This window comes from Cupressus sempervirens, chromosome 4 (assembly GCF_028749045.1).
Source record: "Cupressus sempervirens isolate cs-2001-9-10 chromosome 4, ASM2874904v1, whole genome shotgun sequence".
NCBI lineage: Eukaryota > Viridiplantae > Streptophyta > Pinopsida > Cupressales > Cupressaceae > Cupressus > Cupressus sempervirens.
This window is the reverse complement of record NC_143121.1, coordinates 380,093,801-380,101,594: the sequence shown is the minus strand read 5'-3', so window position 1 is coordinate 380,101,594 and position 7,794 is coordinate 380,093,801. Positions and strand designations below refer to the sequence as shown.

Here is a 7,794-nt window from a genome sequence, read left to right as displayed (position 1 = left end):
TATGGATGAAACATTTCGCACAAGGGTTGCTAAATACATCTGTACACTAAAAGACAAGAGAACATTGGATGCCTTGAATGCATTGCTACAAACAACACTACAGGTAAGCAAACTTAGATAATTCAGCACTTCAACTGTTAATTAATTATTACACAAGCTACATTAATATCAAAACATATCTTGCAGGTTGATGGAATTCTCAAAGTAGCCAATGCATTCACAAATCCATTTCATGCATTTTGTTCCCAATGCAACTTAAAATTTGAGGATTATGGAATGCTAGAAGACAAAACAGCTCATTGCAATAGATGCAATCAAGAGGTTCCATATGTATATTCATTATACCTAAAGACTATCATCATAACTGAAAAGAAACAAATTATCCAATCTTCAATAGACAAGTGCATTGTTGAACAACTACTACCGAGCCTAAAAGACACAAAAGTTGAGGACTATAGACAGGACAAATCAAAGTTCATCTTTATCCTTCGATATTTCACTGTGAAAGGTCAATTCACGTTAAACCAGAACAATGCCATCAATCATGTTGTGACAAATGGAGATTGAACAAATTCTCAAAACAAAAGGTAAACATGACTAGTCACAAATTAGCATTTATTTAAAATATGAAAAGCAATTTATTATGAGACATAATCACAATATACTAACATGCACAAAATCGAATTTGCAGGTATCATGGATAGCTATAATGACATATCAAGCTATAATTAATGGTAGTTACAAAAGATACTAGTCAATATAAAGAAAGATGTGCAATCAAACAATGTATATGCATGAGTCTCATATCCAAGTACACTCTCTGTGTCATATATGTATAATGAAATAATGTGTATGCATTGATATGCTATAAGACATACTTTTTCTCTATCAAGTTGCATAACATAATTGAGTAGATGCTTTGCCAATGTAAATTATTATTGAAATACAATGAAAATTGCACAGTTTGCTTTATCCTATTGTATATCCAATGTATAAAACACTATCTAAATTGCTACTTGTCATATGCAAAAATTATACTTAGGCAGGAACTTTGACGCTTTGCGTCCTTGTTTTATAATGTATCGATGTAGCTATTATTGCTTATTGATTCTTGATTGGTATTGAAATGGGAAAATTGGTTTATCGGCAATCACCCCCAATTCTTTCAAGAGATAATGCACTCTAATTTTTTCAATAATATTTTTAATCAATTATTTACTTTTGTTAATAAATTATTAGAAAAGATTCTTAAATAAATTTGAATTAGATTTAATTTAGGATTTCAAGTTAAACATAATTTAATTTAAACATGAAAAATTTTGGTGGGATGGAAAAAAACATAATTATAATTTAAGATAATTTAGTTGTAAAATTATATCTTTTAAAAATTTAATATAAAAAATAATACAAAGATTTATTACATTGTTATCATTTTCCGAGGGCCAATGAAAATTCAAAAATTTGAATGTGAAAAATGGGTCTAATGGGAACATTAGTTCCCTGCCTTATATAAGGCACAGACTAATAAGAATCTAGCTAGGCACCGCCTATGAAAGAGCTTGCCTCGCTAATATAGGTACTTCTGTTTGGTATGTTTATAAGTCCCACTAATTTTAAGGGTCATGTTGATTAAAGCTTAATCCTGCATAGCTGATTTTTTGTTGGTATCAAATTAGAACACTTTCTCTAAATAGTTAGTGTGGGATATTATATAAGCTTGATATCTTCAATAACATCATTTTGTTTTGCAATTCCAAGATGATAAATGAGCTATTATTTGAAGATGGTAAAAAGTTTTTTTTAATAATATATTCCATTTAGGACTCAAGAGACAAAAGTTTGATGGTTTCTATTATTGATTGGTAGTAATTGAAATTATTACTCCACTTTTGATTTTTGATGATTTTCTTAAAATCTCCATCAAGATCTTATAAGGTCTCTCACTAAAACTATCTACTATGGACATCATAGTATAGGATTTTTAAATTCCAATGAGAGGGTGCAATTAGAAAATAATAATAGAAATTGTCAAAATAATCTATATTGACGATAAAATGGCAATGAAAACCTGTTCTGAACAAAGTGAGATAGTTTACACCATCTGCTGCTACTGACCAAGATAGTATTTGTAAAATAATTCGCAATCTTTAATGATAAGGACTATAGATGAGGCTAGACCATACGATGTACACCCACAATTGATAGGTAAGAAGCCTTTGATTTGAATGTTTTAACCAGAACAAAATAGGTTGTTCATATATAAATTATGTAGTATTGTGCAAGAAAATGAATATTTAGTATTAGTGTTTAAGAGTTCTAAATTGTTTGATCTTATATATAGATAATAAAAAACTATCTAATTTTCATTCTTTTCAAACAAATATTAATATTTAATACTTTTCAAACAAATATTAAATGTTTAATACTTTTTGTAAAAGACGGGACTCTAGCTTTACAAAGCTCTTGTTTTAACATTGTTACCATAAAAATAAGGGAATTTCAATTGAGTGAATCCCTTAGAGTTGGACCACAGTTTTCCCTATGTTTTTACCATTAAACATAGAATTGAATGCTTCCAAGAAGCTATCTATACCTTGCTTAATATCAACTCTGTATTTTAACTTGCCCTGTTTTGTGTAGCTTATAACCTCCTCTCTAAATTGATCCATTTGATCCAAATGATGTCCTACAATAAATCCTTGCATCTTCGCACATTTTCCCACCAAGTTTAAGAGGTTTCTTACTCCATACATTTGCTTCCAATCCTACATCCACAAGAAGGAGAAGCCCAGTAATCGGCACTATTTCTATTTATGAGAATGAAAAGCCTAATTTATATTCTCATACTTAGTGACAGAAAGATTACCTCATTATATTGAGAAATCATTCCACAGACAGGGATGCGAGCATTCATATTGATGTGATTGAGAACAGCTTCCAGCATCCTTCCTCCAACATTTTCAAAGTATATGTCTATCCCTTTTGGGAAGTACCTGCTCCTCATATGCACCATTATTAGTAATTACCGTATTTCAGCAAGGTTGTAATTCATGTAATGAAACTATCCATGCAGAAATAGAAATGTGAATGTTCAAACCTTACTTGCTCAAAGTTGCATCCCAGTCTGTTTCAGACTTGTAATTGAAGGCATCATCAAATCCAAATTCTTCTTTTAGTATTTGACCTGTGAATTAAATTTCCACCATCCAGAGAGACTGGTGAGAGGGTCATTGTTTATGTTGCGATTGTATTCTCCCACTAGTCTTAAAAATGCGTTTCTTGTAATCCTCACAAAAATATCTTGTCCTGTGTTCTCCAATGCTTATATCAAAGTTCATTTTCAAGCAAGTATGGAAAATCGCAATGCATCATACCAATATTTTCTATCACAGTTCTAATCCAAGATTGCATGGGGGCGAGGGTACTTGGTACAGGTACAGTTGCGACAATTTTTATATTAGAATAGAGTAAAAACCGATTGCATCAGGTTCATCATGAACTGTTTAGCATAAGCTATCGAAGTACCATATTTAAACACTACCATAATACTATAAAACATGACTTACAGAATAGGTGCGACAATTTTTCAAAATGAGGGGACATATTTAATGTAATTTCATATTTATAGTAAATCTGAAAAACTTGAGTCATAATAATTGTTTTTGAATACGACTGTGATAAAATTTGCAGATGTAATTATATTTAATATAATTTCATATTTCATATTTGGATACATCAAATTATTTTTTAATATAATTTCATATTTATAGTAAATCTGAAAAACTTGTCATAATAAATGGTTTTGAAAACAACAACTGTGATAAAATTTGCAGATGTAATATATTATTTTCAGTTTGAGATTTGCAATATGTTTGTAATAATAATATATGCTAAATGCTTAGATGCATAACAAAGAAGGCAGACTTTAAATATGAAGAAGAAGATCATAAATCATATAACAATAACATTTTTCAAATGATGAACTTCCTGACTCGAATAGTGAAAAAGTTTACTGTTAATCAGTATTGTATCGAAGTTTCAAACTAATTATGTACTGAATTAAGCTTGATAAACAATAAACTGATATGCAAACAAAAAACCATAATAAAAATCAGAAACCTCAATCAGATCCTTAACTATGATACTCTCCACTAAGTACCCGGTACATGGGTGCGTGTACCTGATACTTGGATATATGGGTACGTGTACCCATGCAACCATGTTCTAATCAGATTTTTATAAACAGAAGTTGAGCAACCATCTGTGTTTGAAGAAGATAGTAGTTCTAAAATTCCTTGTACTTCTGTGGCCATGGCTGCATGATGCATCTATATAAATTCTACTCTTTCAGTTAGTTTAAAAATATTCCTAACAATAGGGGAGTGATTTTCTGCACTCCCTGAGTGGACCTGACAGTAAAGAATTTTTGCTTTAGTAGGGAGGACATGGGTTCAAATATAGAGAGCTGTGTGGACCATGGGATAAGTATGATGTCTTCCTACCTACCTCTAAGTAAACAGCAAGTCGAGGGTGGTCTCATATTTTGTTAGCTTCCCTCCAATTAAAACAAAGTTGGGTCAACAGGGAACCAGACATCATATACTTTGAAAGGACTTTTTTCCCCTCTCTCTGTATTACTAAAGCAAGCAATATCTGATCTCCTACAATTCACCCTGAAATCACATCATTACACTAGATTTTCCATTTACAATGCATTTTTTTTCTGTCTTATGGCTCTTATCTTTCTATGCCTCTTTGAAGCAGAAACGTCAATGTTCTGATAGTTCTTGGCTAACTCTGACAAAAAATAATGGAAATCTCGTAGAGGAATCGGAATTTAATACGTACATAACCCGTATACCTTTCCTGACCAGCCCTAAAATTTGGACCAGAAAATAGAGTTACAAAATTCATTTATCAAATAACTCCTAAATCACTGCAAGTGGACACTGTATCAGAGCACTTTGAAAAGATTAAGAGATCAAGTTCCATTTTTAGAAAACCAAAAAGGCTTGGTTATAGATCTAAGAAAAATAAAATTTTCAGACAGAAAAGAATAGCATAGTTCTATATCTTAATCTGGAATTGAGTTTAGTGGCTGACTGTTTAGCGGCTTGCCGTTTTTTGGGGCAATCTACTTTCACAGTCTGCATAAGAACACCCAAAATATTACGGGGCTAGGCAGAGATTCGATTCCATTTATACATAGAGCAAACCAACTAAGATGAATTGACTGTTTGCATAATTTACAATCAGATTTGACTAGACTTATAATAAATATGCACATTTGGCACGAGATAAGCTTTGTGGGTTCCGATCCTGTATCAAGCTAAGAAGTAAATCAGACCTTTGCAACTGCATCTACACCGAGGAGCATCTATTACATCCGCAATGTAATGAAAAATAACTTTGATAAAATAGGAACATTGATGAGGTTTAAAACAAAAACGAAACATAAATACAGCAACATGATTGCAATTCCGAAAACCTACTGGTATTTTAAGTTGAAAACAAATCACTGATAAGGTCCAAATTGAATATTGCCTACCTTTTCATCACTACTTGTGGCACCAACAACTCGACAGCCTTTAATTTTAGCAAGCTGCCCTACAACAAGCCCCACTGCACCAGCTGCTACAGAAACAAGTACTTGCTCTCCGGGCTTAGGTTCTCCGATCTTCATCAGCCCAATGTATGCCGTCAACCCAGAAGAACCTATTATCACCAAAAAAATTTTATAATAAATCAAGATACCCAGAAACCCATACAATTTTATCCTAAACAAAGATTCATTAATATAAATTACCTAGAAGCCCCAAGTAATGGGGCAATGGAGCCACATCCGGATTAAGCTTTGTGAGGCCCGATCCAGAGAGCACTGCATACTCAGCAACATCAGAATATCCGAGCACAATGTCACCTTCTTTAAATTGTTCATCAGCAGAGGCCACAACTTTTGAGACTGATTTAGACACAATCGGCTGCAATCAAGGTTAAAAGTCATGACTCAGTGATCAGCATATGAAAATTTGAGATTTTCTCAAATGTGAATATGAATCATTTGTCTCAACTCAAGTATTTGTTATGCCCTATTTGCTTTATATTATCATCCAAACTCTTAGAACCAACAATCTTCTTTAAAAGAAAATCACAAGACTTCCTAGGGCATAATGACATCAAAGGCCATTTCACCTTACTATCTTAGTCTCAGAGTACAACTTCAGTTGGCAGAGTGTGTAGAAGTTGTACTGATTAATAAAAAGAAATTCAGACCTGGCCCAATTTGAAACTCTGCATAAACGAACCGCTGCCAAGATTTTACATACGGTTTCTAAGATATGGGTCCACAGATATCCACATGTTCTTCACTATAACCTCCCCTTGCTTGCATCCTTTAATGTCCAGTTGGGTTTCTATGACATTGAGATGATCTTGCGTGACAGGCCCTTCATTTGCATAGGAAGCCAATATAACCTGTTTATTGTTCACGACATTTTCCCCCATTTTCAGACAGCTCTGGGGCTTTCTAGGATCATGTCATATTTGCCTGAATTTCAATAGCTGTTGAGATTATAACTAGTTTGACCGCAGAAAAAGGGCTATACATTTCGGAACACAAGAAAATGACAACAGCAAACCAAAAAACCCTACAGCACGGGACAAAATTTTCTAGAAAAACTTTGTACATCCAGTTCAATGATATTGAAGGTCAGGTAAATATATTTTTTATTTATCTGTCTTACCCCACTCGTACTCTTTACCATGAAATGGATTCCTTAACCCATGAACACTCCGAGTCATAACATTTGTGCCTCGATATTGCATAAATTGAAAAGCCCCCTTTTCTTGGATCTTTGGTTTGGGAAGTTTAAAAACCATAGGGCTGTTTGGTTGCTGGAATATTATGGGAATAGGTATTGAAAATTAGATTATGTTTTTAATTATTTATTTGGCTGGCGGAATTGGAATGGAGAACAGGATTACATATTCTTATTATAGTCCAAAATGAAATACTTGTAATTGGAATGGCCCCTTCCTATTCTCAATCTCACTTAGTCAAATTTTACGATTTTGTCGGGTCTAGGGTAGACACAAGTATGTTTTAGGGTTGACAATTAAACTCCCGCTCTGTATTACCAAGAGTGATTTCATATTGTCTACCATTTATGTGATGTTTGGTAATGATTTCTTGTTGGTACCTGGTCAATCTTTTTGTTTTTCCTATTCAATATGTGGTTGTTAATCTTTGCCCTATTTCTTTCGGTTGTAGGATTATTTGCATAGCCCTCTCCATACTCTTCAAACAACATTCAAGAAGGTAATCTACATAGCTACCACAAGGCTTGCAGGTTGCAATCTTCCCACATGAAATGACACACCTTCTTTCCACAAGCGATTTCCAGAGCAACCATATTGAAGTTGTAGACATGTGATTCTGCACTTGCTCTTCCTGTGACCACACATTCAAGAGCAATGTATCCCAATGTATGTGCCAGTGTTGTGGTCTGTGACAATCTATTATCCTTTATCAGCCCAGCCAATCCAAAGTCTCCCAACTTTGCATTGAGTTGAGAATCCAGCATAATATTACTACATTTAACATCTTTGTGCACAACACATGGGTCTCATAACTCGTGTAGATAAAACAATGCAAAGGCAATGTCACAAGCAATCTCATGTCTTCGCGCCCAACCAAGCTCTCCTCTTCCTTTCCCGAAGAGAAAATTATCCAAACTTCCATTGGGCATGTTTTTATAAACCAAGAGGGCTCTCCTTTCTCATGACACCATCCCA

At 33.6% G+C, this 7,794-nt stretch overlaps 1 pseudogene across 1 annotated transcript; it reads right to left on the bottom strand.

The window, feature by feature from the left end:
• Window positions 1-2,447: 2,447 nt before the first annotated feature.
• LOC149561654 (2-alkenal reductase (NADP(+)-dependent)-like) lies at window positions 2,448-6,627 on the bottom strand (annotated as a pseudogene). Its single transcript, XR_016363463.1, has 6 exons — window positions 6,274-6,627; window positions 5,807-5,981; window positions 5,545-5,715; window positions 3,103-3,184; window positions 2,867-2,993; window positions 2,448-2,765 (listed from the first exon to the last, which is right to left on the bottom strand). The product of XR_016363463.1 is annotated as a 2-alkenal reductase (NADP(+)-dependent)-like (transcript).
• Window positions 6,628-7,794: the final 1,167 nt, after the last annotated feature.